Genomic DNA, 17,233 nt, shown 5'->3' with positions numbered 1-17,233 from the left:
TTTTCCTTCTAACAGTCAGGACCCTCAGCTGTAGGTCTGTTGGAGATTGCTTGAGGTCCACTCCAGACCCTGTTTGCCTGGGTATCAGCAGCAGAGGCTGCAGAAGATAGAATATTTCTGAACAGCGAGTGTACCTGTCTGATTCTTGCTTTGGAGGCTTCCTCTCAGGGGTGTACTCCACCCTGTGAGGTATGGGGTGTCAGACTGCCCCTAGTGGGGGATGTCTCCCAGTTAGGCTACTCAGGGGTCAGGGACCCACTTGAGCAGGGAGTCTGTCCCTTCTCAGATCTCAACCTCCGTGTTGGGAGATCCACTGCTCTCTTCAAAGCTGTCAGACAGAGTCGTTTGCGTCTGCAGAGGTTTCGGCTGAGTTTTTTATTGCCCTGTCCCTAGAGGTGGAGTCTACAGAGACAGGCAGGTTTCCTTGAGCTGCTGTGAGCTCCACCCAGTTCGAGCTTCCCAGCAGCTTTGTTTACCTACTTAAGCCTCAGCAATGGCGGGCTCCCCTCCCCCAGCCTCGCTGCTGCCTTGCCGGTAGATCACAGACTGCCGTGCTAGCAATGAGGGAGGCTCCGTGGGTGTGGGACCCTCCCGGCCAGGTGTGGGATATGATCTCCTGGTGTGCCTGTTTGCTTAAAGCACAGTATTGGGGTGGGAGTTACCCGATTTTCCAGGTGTTGTGTGTCTCAGTTCCCCTGGCTAGGAAAAGGGATTCCCTTCCCCCTTGCGCTTCCCAGGTGAGGCAATGCCTCGCCCTGCTTCAGCTCTCGCTGGTTGGGCTGCAGCAGCTGACCAGCACCGATCGTCCGGCACTCCCCAGTGAGATGAACCCAGTACCTCAGTTGAAAATGCAGAAATCACCGGTCTTCTGTGTCGCTCGCGCTGGGAGTTGGAGACTGGAGCTGTTCCTATTCGGCCATCTTGCTCCGCCCACCGCTTTCATCACTTCTATTCAACATTGTGCTGGACGCTCCAGCCAGAGCAATTTGCCAAGAAAAAAAAGCCACCCAACCTGAAACAGAAGAAGTAAAATTATGTCTCTTTGCTGGTGACAGTATCCTACCTAGAGAATATTCTACAAAATCCACGAAAAATACTACAGCTAATTAAAAAATTCAGCAAATCCCAAGACCGAGATACGAAAGTATTATATTTCTATATACTAGTAATAAACAGTATCAAGATAAAATTAAGAGACAATTTCATTTACAATAGAATCAAGTGATAAAATAGTTGACAATAAAGTTAACCAAGAAAGTAGAAAACTTGTATTCTGAAAACCAAAACATTGATGAAAGAAATTTTAATAGGTGTAAATGAATAGAAAACTTCCTATAGTTATTAATTGAAAGACTTATTGTTAAGATTTGGTAATACTCCAAATTTACAAATTCAATATAATCTCTATCAAAATACTAATTGACTTTTTCAAAAATGAAAAAACTGGTCCTAATATTCATCTGGTTGCACAGCATTGTAAGTGAGCTAAATGCCACTGAATTGTCCACTTTAAAATGGTTAATTATGTTATGTGAATTTACCTAAATAAAGCAAAAGCAGACAGAAAAAAGCTACATTATGAACTCAGTAAAAAAGATGAAAAATGACAGCAGACATTTTTTATCAGATACCATATAAGTAACAATATGAAGACAGGATAGAAACATCTCAATTTGTATGATTTCAATCATTTTAAATATATTAGGGCTCCTTTCATGATATAGCATGTGGTCTAACAAGGAAAATATTCTATATGCACTCAAGATAAGCATTCTGTTGCTTTAGGGTGGAGTGTTGTTAGGTCTAGCTTGTGTACAGCACTGCTCAAGCCTTTTATGCATATTTCTTATTTTATTGTCTGACTAGTTGTTCTATCCATTATTGAAATTGAAAGTGGTCATTGAAGTCTCCAACTTCTTCACTGAGTTGTTTATTTTCAATTCTGTCAGATTTTGCTTTGCATATTTTTCAACTCTGTTGATATGTGCACATGGATTTAGAATTATTATGTCTTCTTGATATATTGAGCTCTTTGTCTTTATAAAATACAGTTGACCCTTGAACAACATGTGTTTGAACTGCACTGGTATACTTATACGTAGATTTTCTTCCACCTCTGCCACATTGGAGACAAGACCAACCCCTCCTGTTCTTCCTACTCTTCAGACTACTCAACGTGAAGATGATAAGGATGAAGACTGCAGGGGCCTTTGAGAACAGTATGCTGAGAATAGATAGGGCTCAAGGACAGTATCTCCAATTGAACTTTTAATGAACTCCCGTAGGTGCCAAGAAGGCGGGCAGATAAGGAAGAGCATAGAAACAAAGAACTGAGTAGAAGGTTACATCTGGGAAAAGAAAGTTTGTTTTGCATTGCATTCTTTCTGCTGACGTGGGGTTTATGGAGTATAAATAAAGTGAGGCGGAGGCTCTGAGCGCGGCCGCCATGTTCTCTGTGTGTCTTTGTCTTTTGTGTGTTCTTTCATGCTCCACCACCCCCGGCATGGACCCCAACAAGTGGCGCAGTGAGCAGGGTCAGCACGGGTGAGTAGGGGAGAACGAGAAGGGGAACCCCCTAGGAGCGGGTAAGGCTCGGATATTGTTAAGGGGAACCTTCTTAAGCTTTCATTATGGGAATTCCATCTCTCTGGCCTCAGAATATTTATGGCTGTTTCAAGGACTGTTGCTGTCTATAGGAGTAGAAGTGAAAGAAAAAGACTTTGAAGCGATTGTTTGCCCATGTTGAACAACATTGTTACTGGTTTCAGTATCAGACTAAAGTTCAGCTGAATCGGAAAAAATGGTTACAGGTAGTAAAAGCTCTGCTTAGAGCTCTCCAGTTAGGGGATATTATGCCTCTAAAATTGTGGACCTTGTGTAACTCTATCACTCAGACATTAGAGTTACTTGAGACTGATCCGGAGTGTGGTAATGTAGCCACAGGAGGAAAGGTATCTGAGGATTTGGAAAAATAAAATAAAATAAAATAAATCTGAAATGGAGCCCATTTGTGCCAGGGTAGCAAAAGGGGGAGAAGAGAAAAAGCCAGCCCTTCCTTCTTCTAAGGGAAATTCTGACATGCAGTGTATTATGGAAATGCTTCAACAAATATTACAGATACATTCTTCTAATTCACCTTTGTGAGCTTTCCCTGTTTCTTTTCCTTCTGCCCTGTTAAAAGAGGATTTTCCAGTGCCTCCAACCCCCCGGCTTCCTTATCTTTACCTTTGTTTGGCAAAGTTTTCTCAGTGCCTTGCCCGCCATTGGGGGAGGGAGAAAAGGAAAAGATAAAAAAACAAAATTTAAGGAGCTGGATCTGTTTCCAATTATTTGTGCTTCTTTTGCTCCTAATGCTCAGTTTTCAAATGGTAGCAATAATGTCCAATTTAATGCCTTACAAATTAAATTTTTAAAAGAAATGAAAACTGCCATTTCTAACTATGAACCCCTATCCTTGGTCTTCTTGATATTTTTTCATCAGAAAATTTCATAATTCCTATAGACTGGAAGACTTTGGGGAAGGCTTTTCTTGATCGTTCTCAGTGGTTACAACTGCACAGCTGGTAAATGAACAAGGCGCATGTACAGTCTAGGAAAAATGTTATGTGTGATCCCCCTGGACCCACTGAGGAACAACTCACAGGCACGGGCCAATATGCTACTCTTAATGCTCAGGCTGGTCTAGATGATGTTGCCCTTACTCAAATCAAGACTTTGTTTTTAAGGGCCTAAAATAAGGTAGAGATAACAGGAAAATCTTCCCTTTCCTCTGTGAAGATTTTACAGGGCACAAATGAACAATATTCAGATTTCGTAGTCCGTCTTCAGGATGCTGTCTTGAAAATTGTGGGTGCTGACCTTGCTTCAAAAATTTTGTTACAAACGTTGTCTTTTAAAAATGCTTATGCTGACTGTCAAAAATTGTTAAAATCGTTAAAGGCCAATGGGGCCAATTTAGATAAATATATTAAAACTTGTGTTAGTGTTGGAGGGGCTATTTATAATGCTCAATTATTTGCTGGAGTTTTGTCTAAAGCCTTAAAAGGAAAAAACAAACAAGGTGTTTGCTTTCAGTGTGGTAAACCTAGACATTTCAAAAAAGAATGCCATAAAAATTGAACACTTTTATCCCTCAAGGCAGAAAGCTGCCTTCAGAGGTGTACAAATGTTTTGGTAAAGGTCGACATTGGACAAATAAATGTCGTTTCAAAACTGATAAAAGTGGAAATTTACTGTCTCCTCTCCTGGGAAATGGGAGCTGGGGCCCACAGGCTTGGGGCCCCAACAATTTATGTCACCAGGTCTGAAAGCTTAGTTGGTTTGTCAGTCTTTACAAATGAGAAATATAAGAAAGGAAAAGAATGCACAAACTAACTAGGTTTCTTGTAATAAATCACTAAACTAGTCAAAGGACCAAAAAATACAAGATCAGCGTGACTCTGAAGGATGTGAGATTATGGTTCTGCACTTGTTACATTAAAGAGCTAAAATAAATAGATGTAATATTAACAATAATAACAGTAATAATAGCCATAGTATACTGAGTACTTACTATGTGTCCACTACTGTGAAAAAATCTTCACTTGCATTTAGTTCTTCCAACATCCCTTTAAGACTGACAAATTTTATAATTATTACCATTTTGTAGACAGGAAAACAGAGTTAAGACAGTTTTATAAATGTATCCAAGGTCATATAGCTATTATATTTTGAAAATATGACTTTCTGTCACCAGAGCTTACATGCTTAACCCTTTCCTCTAGACTGCTCTATAAAGTACAAAAATGGTAGTCACCCTCCTTGGAATAACCAGAGGAAAGAAAAATCAATAACTAAGTAAAAGTTGTATCTCAGCACCAGATCCAATCCCAATTTCAAGTATCCATTTAGCCTTGGATAGCATCACTGTGTTTTGAAAACCAAAATCCGTTGAGTATTTTGTGGTCCACCATCTTTTACAAAGCAGATACTCTATTGAATAGTAAGCTACGAACTGAATTTCTGTACCTGTAATCACCTTATTTGTTTACAAATATTTGTTATTGACTGAATCTGCATACCATACCCAGTGAGCAATGGTCTACAACATCAAGGAATAAATTCAAGTCCTCCTTAAGGATCCCACACCTTACCCCAGTTTCTCAGCCTTATGCGGCAACTAAGCAGAGCGCCGCTGCTTACTTAGCTATTACTCAGCCTTATACTTTGTCTCCTAATAGAGGAGTATATAAATTAGCTATTAGAGTGTGTGGCCCTTTGCCAAAAGGACATGATGTTACTAATAAAATTCTTATTATGGTTCAAGTCTCACAATTTATATGCCTAGAGGCAGGGGAACGTATTCTCAATAGGGAGGGTTTGGTAGCACAGAAAAAACTGTTTTTTGGGAAACTTTAGTTTCTAATCAAAAGCCCTTATGTCCATTGCACATTAATGAAATAGTTTTTAAAGGGTTAATTGATACGGGGTGAATATGTCTATTATTTGTTTAAATTAGTGGCCTATACAATAGGAAAAAAGACAAGTTTCAGTTATACTCACTGGCTTGGGTGCTGCTTCTGTGGTTTATCAAGACGTAGAACCTTTAACCTGTGTCGGTCCTAAAGGTCAACAAGGTCAAGTGTTTTTTTTATTTTTATATTGTTCCTATCAATATTAATTTTTGGGAACAAGATCTTTCACAACAATTTGCTGCTTTTTTAAACATTCCTCATATTTCCTCAGCTGCCAAAAATATGATGTTCAAAATGGGCTACAATCCTTTAAACTCATAGCCACCACTCCTATTTAGGTGAAACGGTGACCATTATTTAAAGAAATACTTAGGACTCTAAAAGAGTAAGTCAAAAAACAAATGGCCGAGAGGAATATAAAGCCACGTATTTCTGCATGGAATTCCCGTCTTTGTCTTGTCTTAAAACTATAAATGTTTACATTAAACCTAGGGAAAGTTTACAGCCTGGTCTTCCTAATCCTGCCCTTATCCCACAAAGTTAAAAATTAATGGTCATAGATCTCAAAAATTGTTTTTTCTCTATTCAGTTACAACCTCAAGATTGTAAAAAGTTTGTCTTTATTATTCCTAAATATAATAATGGACAACCCATTCAAAAATATCAGCAGAAGCTTCTTCCTCAGGGTATACTTAATATCCCTACTATATGTCAAAAATTCGTACATAGGACTTTAAATCCTGTAAAAAATCAGTTTCCAACTGTGTTAATTTATCATTGTATGGATCTTCTCTGTCCCTGTTTTTAATAATTCTCAGCCACTTTCTCGATATCAATGGAAAGTTTTACCTCAAGGTATGTTAAACAGCCCTACCTTGTGTCAAGAACTTGTCCTTTTGCGTCATTACAAACGCAGCTTTCTTTCTATTCACTTAATATTGCCCCAGAAAAAATTCAACTGGATTTTCCTATTCAATATTTAGGTTATACCTTAGGAGCACAAAATATTCGACCCCAAAAAATTCAAAGTCGACGTGATCATTTCAAAATATTAAATGACTTTCAAACGATGCGTCCTGTTTTAGGAATATAACATCTTTTTTCTATTCTAGAAGGAGACAGTCACTTGGACAACTCACGCCATTTAACTCCTTTGGCTTTACAGGAACTCCAGCTTGTAGAAGAGCAACTTTAAAAGGCCCCTTCCTGATGTTCCCCTTTCCTTTTGTTTATTTCATACTTTACATTCTCCTACAGGAATGATTCATCAGACTAATCGGCCACTAGAATGGATCTTTTTGTCCAATAAAACATCTAAACTCTTGGTTACTTATATCGATCGTTTAGCTGAACTGATCATCAAAGGACGGCATCACTGTCGACAACTTTGGGGAGGAGATCCTTCCTTAATTATCTCTCAATTCACTCATAGTCAGATCACTTATCTTCTTGCAACTTCTGATTCTTGGCAAGAAGCTTCATCAATCTTGAGTTACAGTTTATCCTTATCCCTCGGTGCAACAGGGAGAATTGTTTGCTATTCTCATGGTCTTACTTGATTTCCCTACTACTGGTTGTAACATTGTTAGTGATTCTCAATACGCCGTTTATGTTACTACTTATATTTCTCAGGCCACTTTACCTCTTTGCGTGCTACTTCTTCTCTTCAGAAATTCTTTTCTTTGTTATCCTTTACTTTGAGCCAACGTCAAGCTCCTTTATTCATCACTCATCTTCGTTCTCATTCTCAACTTTCTGGACCATTAGTTCATGGTAATACTCAGATTGATTTGCTTTTAATCTGCCACCTACATGCTGCAGAACAAAAATATACTCTACATCACACTAATAGTTCTGGCCTTCAACGACGGTTTCATTTAACTCATAAACAAGCTCATTCTCTTATTCGAGCTTGTCCTTCCTGTGCTCCTTTGAGCATTCCATCCTTCCATCCTGGGGTTAATCCACGAGATGTCCCTTCTTTTGGACGATTAAAATGTTCATCATACCATTGATACCTTTTCTCATTTCTGTTATTACTCATCTCTTAGTTTGTTTCACCATCATGGGCATTCCTCTTATACTTAAAACTGATAATGCCCCTGCTTATGTCTCTCATAAATTACAAGTTTTCTTACAGCAATACAATATTAAACATATCACCGGTATCCCGGGCAACAGTCAAGGTCAAGCCATCATTAAGCGTGCAAATTTAACCTTAAAAACTCAACTGCTAAAACAAAAAGGGGGAAATGAGCCCCCCAAAAAACCAGATTTTTTTGAAGGTTAACCTTTCTACCTTATTTTTTTTGATTTTGAAGGTTCTTTTTACCTTAATTATTTTTTGAATCAATGGAGACAATTGCAAGACTCCGCTGTCGTAACCCATCTTTCCTCACCTCCCTCGGTGATAGTCCCTGCTGACAATTTAAAGATTTGGTATCCTAATGAAGAAGGTAAGTATGTTCAAGGGCAAGTTCTAAAACAGGGACGGGGCTATGCTCTTGTCCTTACAGGGAGCGGACCTGAGTGGTTTCCTACAAGATGATTGAAACCCTGTTGAAAAGAAAACTGGATTCAGCATGCATTTCTTCCTTTGTTGGATGTGCCTTGGCGGGGGACTTATTTCCTTTAGTGAGGCTTTGTATGAATATTGCACTTATATTCCCTTTCCACCCTTGTATCAGGGAGTTGCCTGGGGAGAGGCAGAAATTAAGGTTTTCACCAATGACACTACTTGGATGCCATCCCCCTATATAGACAAGGACAATATAGAACGGGAAACGGGAATTATAAACAACACATACCAATTTGGAGTGGAAGAACTTCCAATATGCATGGGAAATAGTTCTCATTGTCTCCGAAAATCGCATGAAGCCTGGGTTGTTCGCTATAATCATAGTCATGTGGCTGCTAATACTGTTATTATAATCATACTGTATATAGTAATGAAACTATTCCTAGTTCTTTACCTTTTTGTCATATTCCAGAAGTTTCTCCTAATATTGAGGTGCTGGAGTGGCAACAATGTCGGGGAAATAAACCCCGGATTTTATTAGAATACAATGGGATGCAAATAACTGATTGAAGTGTGCACGGTGATTTTCAAACAAAATTTAGTCACATACCTTTGAAATGGCACCGGGTAAATAAAATTATTGCTGCTAACAATAATGAAACCTTAGTATGGCGTGAAGGAGGCCTAAGTACAGAGTCATCTTTGGAAGTTGTTAGCTGCAGGCGATGCCATTAGCATTTTTGTGGGGAATATGCCCCTTAATCTTTCTAACCCGAATAACTCCTTTCATATTCAGTTATATCGAAATACCTTCTGATATATTATTGCTTGTGTCTGTAAGCCCTACCTATTATTAGCAGGGAATTTGACATGGGATAATGATATGGGGATTGTTCATTGTACAGATACGTGTACATTTTTGTCTTGCCTCAATCATTCATGGTGGCACAACTTTACTGAGGATAGTTGTATCCTCAGGGCTCGTAAGGAAATTTGGCTACCTGTTAACCTTACGTGACCATGGGGGGCATCACCTCTTGAGACTTATATTTGGACTTCTCTCCAGTGAACCCTCCGTGCCCTTGGACTTATAATTGCCTCGGTGATGAGCCTTGTCGCCATCGTCTCCACTGCGGCCGTAGCAGGGCTCGCTCTTCATCAAAGCATACAAAATGCTGAATTTGTGCAGCAATGGCACGAACAATCTCACCGGTTATGGCTTCAACAACGAAACATTGATTCTCAACTTGCTGAAAGATTGGACAACATGGAACAAGCCTTGACATGGCTTGGAGATCAGCTCACTGTCCTCAGTACTCGGATAACATTACAATGTGATTGGAACTCCACTCAATTTTGTGTAACGCCTGTGCTTTTTAACATCTCTCAAAATTGGACCGTAATCTGAAAATTATTAATAGGCCATAAAAATATTAGTTTGGACATCCAAGAGCTCACTCAGAACATTTCCGAAGCATTTCGACAACAATTACATGTGTTGTCCGGAACTGTAACCCTTCAGGAGCTGGGTCAGCACCTTGCTGCCTTTAACCCATGGACTCAGATGAAAACATGGATTTCTACAATCTCTGGAAGTATATTGCTTTGGGCACTTGGATTGGGTCTACTTCTTTTGGTGATTTGATGCTCCCTCCGTCGCCTCCAAAAACAAAAGAAAACACAAGAACAAATATGGGCTACCTTTTTAGGATTGAGGCAAAACAAAAAAAAAGGGGGGGAAATGCAGGGGCCTTTGAAAACAGTATGCTGAGAATAGATAGGGCTCAAGGACAGTATCTCCAATTGAACTTTTAATGAACTCCCGTAGGCGCCAAGAAGGCGGGCAAATAAGGAAGAGCATAGAAACAAAGAACTGAGTAGAAGGTTACATCTGGGAAAAGAAAGTTTGTTTTGCATTGCATTCTTTCTGCTGACGTGGGGTTTATGGAGTATAAATAAAGTGAGGCGGAGGCTCTGAGCGTGGCCGCCATGTTCTCTGTGTGTCTTTGTCTTTTGTGTGTTCTTTCACTCTCCACCACCCCCGGCACGGACCCCAACAGAAGACATTTATGATGATGATCCATTTTTATCTAATGAATAGTAAATATATTTTCTGTTCCTTTCTTAATAACATTTTCTTTTCTCTAGCTTACTTTACTGTAAGAATGTAGTATATAATACATATAACATAAAAATATGTGTAAATTGACTTTATGTTATCAGTAAGGCTTCTGGTCAACAGTAGGCTATTAAAAGTTAAATCTAGGGGAGTAAAAAGCTATACATGAATTTCTGACTGCCTGGTGAGTCAGTGCTTCTAACCCCTGTGTTGTTCAAAGATCAACTGTATATGTTTTTCTCTCTAGTAAAAAATTTTTATTCTTTTTTTTCTTCCTCTTTTTCTTGGTATCTAGTAAAAAAAAATTTATGCCTGTTTTATCTGATACTATTACCACCACTCCCAGTCTCTTTTGGATACTACTTGCATAGTATATCTTTTCTATTTTTTTGCTTTTAACCATTTTTTTTTTCATTTATTGTAAGGTGTAGTTCTTTTTGAGAGCATTTATATAGATCATTTATTTTTTATCCATCTGCCAATAGATGCTTTTAGTTGAAGTGTTTAATACATTTGTATACAACTACTTTTAAATTAGGGTTTACATCTGAAACTTTTCAATTTGATTTCTATATATTATCAACCTTTTCTCCCTTTATCCTTCTATAACAACCTTCTTATGTGTTCAATAGGTATTTTAGTACACTATTCTAAATCCCTTAACATTTATTCTACTACATTATTCAAAGTTAGTTCTTTAGAGGTTACCCTATGATTACAATTAACATATAAACCTTAAAAATCTAGTGAGAATAATACCAACTTAAATAGTATACAATTTTCCCCTATGTAGCTTCATTTCTTTTACCTACTTTATGCTATTATTGTCATACAAACTATATTTTTATACATTACATGCCTATCAACACCAATTTATATTCATTGCTTTTCCCAGTTTTTCTTCTTCTTATTATTACTATACTGTGTTTTAGAGATGGTTCTTGGCACACACTCTGAAACATTTAATGGTAAATGGGACATGATATCTGAAACTTATATTTTAAAAAAGCAATACGTGTATGCTACAGAGAGAAAATAATAAAGCAAATGTGGAAAATGATTAACAGTTGGTGAATATGGGTGAAGAGCATACAATTTTGTACTAGTCTTGCAACTTGTCTATGTTTGAAATTATTTCTATTTTTATTTTTTATTTCACTAGTTTTTAAGTACAGATGATTTTTGGTTACATGGGTTACATGGATAAGTTCTTTTTTAAAAAAATTATACTGTAAGTTCTAGGGTACAAGTGCACAACGTGCAGGTTTGTTACATATGTATACTTGTGCCATGTTGGTGTGTTGCCCGCATCAACTCGTCGGCACCCATCAATTCGTCATTTACTTCAGGTATGACTCCCAATGCCATCCCTCCCCCCTCCCCTCTCCCCATAATAGGCCCCGGTGTGTGATGTTCCCCTTCCCAAGTCCAAGTGATCTTATTGTTCAATTCCCACCTATGAGGGAGAACATGTAGTGTTTGGTTTTCTGTTCTTGTGATTGATAGTTTGCTGAGAATGATGGTTTCCAGCTACATCCATGTCCCTACAAAGGACACAAACTCATCCGTTTTTATGGATGCCTAGTATTCCATGGTGTATATGTGCCACATTTTCTTAATCTAGTCTGTAACATTTCAGTTAATTCCAAGTTTTTGCTATTGTGAATAGTGCCGTAGTGAACATACGTGTGCATGTGTCTTTATAGCAGCATGATTTGTAATCCTTTGGGTGTATACCCAGTAATGGGATGGCTGGGTCATATGGTATTTCTAGTTCTAGATCCTTGAGGAATCACCATGCTGTTTTCCATGATTGTTGAACTAGTTTACAATCCCACCAACAGTGTAAAAGTGTTCCTATTTCTCCACATCCTCTCCAGCACCTGTTGTTTCCTGACTTTGCCATTCTAACTGGTGTGAGATGGTATCTCATTGTGGTTTTGATTTGCATTTCTCTAATGGCCAGTGATGATGAGCATTTTTTCATGTGTCTATTGGCTGCATGCATGTCTTCTTTTGAGAAATGTCTGTTCATATCCTTTGCCCACTTTTTGATGGGGTTGTTTGTTTTTTTCTTGTAAATTTGTTTGAGTTCTTTGTAGGTTCTGGATATTAGCCCTTTGTCAGATGAGGATTGCAAAAATGTTCTCCCATTCTGTAGGTTGCCTGTTCACTCTCATGGTAGTTTCTTTTGCTGTGCAGAAGCTCTTTAGTTTAATTAGATCCCATTTGTCAATTTTGGCTTTTGTTGCCGTTGCTTTTGGTGTTTTAGACATGAAGTCCTTGCCCATGCCCATGTCCTTACTGGTATTACCTAGGTTTTTTTCTAGGATTTTTATGGTATTAGGTCTAAAACTTAACTCTTTAATCCATGTTGAATTAATTTTCGTATAAGGAGTAAGGAAAGGATCCAGTTTCAGCTTTCTACTTATGGCTAGCCAATTATCCCAGCACCATTTATTAAATAGGGAATCCTTTCCCCATTTCTTGTTTTTGTCAGGTTTGCCAAAGATCACATAGCTGTAGATGTGTGGTATTATTTCTGAGGACTCTGTTCTCTTCCATTGGTCTATATCTCTGTTTTGGTACCAGTACCATGCTGTTTTGGTTACTGTAGCCTTGTAGTATAGGTTGAAGTCAGGTAGCGTGATGCCTCCAGCTTTGTTCTTTTGACTTAGGATTGTCTTGGCAATGCAGGCTCTTTTTTGGTTCCATATGAACTTTAAAGTAGTTTTTTCCAATTCTGTGAAGAAACTCATTGGTAGCTTGATGGGGATGGCATTGAATCTATAAATAACCTTGGGCAGTATGGCCATTTTCACGATATTGATTCTTCCTATCCATGAGCATGGTATGTTCTTCCATTTGTTTGTGTCCTCTTTTATTTCACTGAGCAGTGGTTTGTAGTTCTCCTTGAAGAAGTCCTTTACATCCCTTGTAAGTTGGATTCCTAGGTATTTTATTCTCTTTGAAGCAATTGTGAATGGAAGTTCATTCCTGATTTGGCTCTCTGTTTGTCTGTTACTGGTGTATAAGAATGCTTGTGATTTTTGCACATTAATTTTGTATCCTGAGACTTTGCTGAAGTTTCTTATCAGCTTAAGGAGATTTTGGGCTGAGACAATGGTTTTCTAAATATACAATCATGTCATCTGCAAACAGGGACAATTTGACTTCTTCTTTTCCTAACTGAATACCCTTGATTTCTTTCTCTTGCCTGATTGCCCTAGCCAGAACTTCCAACACTATGTTGAATAGGAGTGGTGAGAGAGGGCATCCCTGTCTTGTGCCAGTTTTCAAAGGGAATTTTTCCAGTTTTTGCCCATTCAGTATGATATTGGCTGTGGGTTTGTCATAAATAGCTCTTATGATTTTGAGGTACGTTCCATCAATACCGAATTTATTGAGCGTTTTTAGCATGAAGGGCTGTTGAATTTTGTCAGAAGCGTTTTCTGCATCTATTCAGATAATCATGTGTTTTTTGTCTTTGGTTCTGTTTATATGCTGGATGATGTTTGTTGATTTGCGAATGTTGAACCAGCCTTGCATCCCAGGGATGAAGCCCACTTGATCATGGTGGATAAGCTTTTTGATGTGCTGCTAGATCAGGTTTGCCAGTATTTTATTGAGGATTTTTGCATCGATGTTCATCAGGGATATTGGTCTAAAATTCTCTTTTCCTGTTGTGTCTCTGCCAGGTTTTCGTATTAGGATGATGTTGGCCTCGTAAAATGAGTTAGGGAGAATTCCCTCTTTTTCTATTGATTGGAATAGTTTCAGAAGGAATGGTATCAGCTCCTCCTTGTACCTCTGGTAGAATTCAGCTGTGAATCCGTCTGGTCCTGGACTTTTTTGGTTGGTAGGCTATTAATTATTACCTCAATTTCAGAGCCTGTTATTGGTCTATTCAGGGATTCAACTTCTTCCTGGTTTAGTCTTGGGATAGTGTAAGTGTCCAGGAAATTATCCATTTCTACTAGTTTTCTAGTTTATTTGCATAGAGGTGTTTATAGCATTCTCTGATGGTAGTTTGAATTTCTGTGGAGTTGGTGGTGATATTCCCTTTATCATTTTTTATTGTATCTATTTGATTCTTCTCTTTTCTTCTTTATAAGTCTTGCTAGCAGTCTATCAATTTCGTTGATCTTTTCAAAAGACCAGGTCCTGGATTCATTGATTTTTTGGAGGGTTTTTTTTGTGTGTCTATCTCCTTCAGCTCTGCTCTGATCTTAGTTTTTTCTTGCCTTCTGCTAGCTTTTGAATGTGTTTGCTCTTGCTTCTCTAGTTCTCTTAATTGTGATGTTAGGGTGTCAATTTTGGATCTTTCCAGCTTTCTCTTGTGGGCATTTAGTGCCGTAAATTTCCCTCTACACACTGCTTTAAATGTGTCCCAGAGATTCTGACATGTTGTATCTTTGTTCTCATTGGTTTCAAAGAACATCTTTATTTCTGCCTTCATTTCGTTATGTACCCAGTAGTCATTCAGGAGGAGGTTATTCAGTTTCCATATAGTTGAGCGGTTTTGATTGAGTTTCTTAGTCCTGAGTTCTAGTTTGATTGCACTGTGGTCTGAGAGACAGTTTGTTATAATTTCTGTTCTTGTACATTTGCTGAGGAGTGCTTTACTTCCAATTACGTGGTCAATTTTGGAATAAGTGTGATGTGGTGCTGAGAAGAATGTATATTCTGTTAATTTGGGGTGGAGAGTTCTGTAGATGTCTATTAGGTCTGCTTGCTGCAGAGATGAGTTCAATTCCTGGATATCCTTGTTAACTTTCTGTCTCGTTGATCTGTCTAATGTTGACAGTGGGGTGTTAAAGTCTCCCATTATTATTGTATGGGAGTCTAAGTCTCTTTGTAAGTCTCTAAGGACTTGCTTTATGAATCTGGGTGCTCCTGTATTAGGTGCATATATATTTAGGATAGTTAACTCTTCCTGTTGAATTGATACCTTTACCATTAGGTAATGGCCTTCTTTGTCTCTTTTGATCTTTGATGGTTTAAAGTCTGTTTTATCAGAGACTAGTATTGCAACCCCTGCTTTTTTTTTGTTCTCCATTTGCTTGGTAGATCTTCCTCCATCCCTTTATTTTGAGCCTGTGTATGTCTCTGCATGTGAGATGGGTCTCCTGAATACAGCAGACTGATGGGTCTTGACTTTTTATCCAGTTCGCCAGTCTGTGTCTTTTAATTGGAGCATTTAGTCCATTTACATTTAAGGTTAAGATTGTTATGTGTGAACTTGATCCTGCCATTATGATATTAACTGGTGATTTTCCTCGTTAGTTGATGCAGTTTCTTCCTAGCCTCCATGGTCTTTACATTTTGGCATGTTTTTGCAATGGCTGGTACTGGTTGTTCCTTTCCACATTTAATGCTTCCTTCAGGGTCTCTTGTAAGGCAGGCCTAGTGGTGACAAAATCTCTAAGCATTTGCTTATCTGTAAAGGATTTTATTTCTCCTTCACTTATGAAACTTAGTTTGGCTGAATATGAAATTCTGGGTTTAAAATTCTTTTCTTTAAGAATGTTGAATATTGGCCCCCACTCTCTTCTGGCTTGGAGAGTTTCTGCCGAGAGATCTGCTGTTAGTCTGATGGGCTTCCCTTTGTGGGTAACCCGACCTTTCTCTCTGGCTGCCCTTAAGATTTTTTCCTTCATTTCAACTTTGGTGAATCTGGCAATTATGTGTCTTGGAGTTGCTCTTCTCGAGGAGTATCTTTGTGGCATTCTCTGTATTTCCTGGATTTGAATGTTGGCCTGCCCTACTAGGTTGGGGAAGTTCTCCTGGATGATATCCTGAAGAGCGTTTTCCAACTTGGTTCCATTTTCCCCCTCACTTTCAGGCACCCCAATCAGACGTAGATTTGGTCTTTTTACATAATCCCATACTTCTTGCAGGCTTTGTTCATTTCTTTTTCTTCTTTTTTCTTTTGGTTTCTCTTCTCGCTTCATTTCATTCATTTGATCCTCAATCGCTGATACTCTTTCTTCCAGTTGATCGAGTCGGTTACTGAAGCTTGTGTGTCACGTATTTCTTGTGTCATGGTTTTCATCTCTTTCATTTCGTTTAGGACCTTCTCTGCATTAATTACTCTAGCCATCAATTCTTCCACTTTTTTTTCAAGATTTTTAGTTTCTTTGTGCTGGGTACGTAATTCCTCCTTTAGCTCTGAGAAGTTTGATGGACTGAAGCCTTCTTCTCTCATCTCGTCAAAGTCATTCTCCGTGAAGCTTTGATCCATTGCTGGTGATGAGCTGCGCTCCTTTGCCGGGGGAGATGCGCTCTTATTTTTTGAATTTCCAGCTTTTCTGCCCTGCTTTTTCCCCATCTTTGTGGTTTTATCTGCCTCTGGTCTTTGATGATGATGGTGACGTACTGATGGAGTTTTGATGTGGGTGTCCCTCCTGTTTGTTTGTTTTCCTTCTAACAGTCAGGACCCTCAGCTGTAGGTCTGTTGGAGATTGCTTGAGGTCCACTCCAGACCCTGTTTGCCTGGAGTCAGCAGCAGAGGCTGCAGAAGATAGAATATTGCTGAACAGCGAGTGTACCTGTCTGATTCTTGCTTTGCAGGCTTCCTCTCAGGGGTGTACTCCACCCTGTGAGGTGTGGCATGTCGGACTGCCCCTAGTGGGGGATGTCTCCCAGTTAGGCTACTCAGGGGTCAGGGACCCACTTGAGCAGGCAGTCTGTCCCTTCTCAGATCTCAACCTCCGTGTTGGGAGATCCACTGCTCTCTACAAAGCTTTCAGAAAGAGTCGTTTGTGTCCTCAGAGGTTTCTGCTGCTTTTGTTGTTGTTTACTGTGCCCTGTCCCCAGAGGTGGAGTCTACAGAGACAGGCAGGTTTCCTTGAGCTGCTGTGAGCTCCGCCCAGTTCGAGCTTCCCAGTGGCTTTGTTTACCTTCTTAAGCCTCAACAGTGGTGGGCGCCCATCCCCCAGCCTCGCTGCTGCCTTGCCATGATATCGCAGACTGCTGTGCTAGCAATGAGGGAGGCTCCCTGGGTGTGGGACCCTCCTGGCCAGGTGTGGGATATAATCTCCTGGTGTGTCTGTTTGCTTAAAGCGCAGTATTGGGGTGGGAGTTGTCCGAGTTTCCAGGTGTCGTGTGTCTCAGTTCCCCTGGCTAGGAAAAGGGATTCCC

At 39.3% G+C, this 17,233-nt stretch overlaps 1 long non-coding RNA gene across 1 annotated transcript; it reads left to right on the top strand.

The window, feature by feature from the left end:
* The first annotated feature begins 605 nt into the window (after positions 1-605).
* Positions 606-9,972, top strand: LOC139360580 (uncharacterized). The gene is made up of 2 exons (XR_011618064.1): positions 606-2,544; positions 7,970-9,972. It is a non-coding gene; the product is annotated as an uncharacterized lncRNA (long non-coding RNA).
* The last annotated feature ends 7,261 nt before the right edge of the window (positions 9,973-17,233 follow it).

The sequence above is a fragment of the Macaca nemestrina genome, chromosome X (assembly GCF_043159975.1).
Source record: "Macaca nemestrina isolate mMacNem1 chromosome X, mMacNem.hap1, whole genome shotgun sequence".
Taxonomy (NCBI): Eukaryota; Metazoa; Chordata; class Mammalia; order Primates; family Cercopithecidae; genus Macaca; species Macaca nemestrina.
The sequence above is the reverse complement of the archived record's forward strand: the minus strand, read 5'-3'. Positions and strand labels throughout refer to the sequence as shown.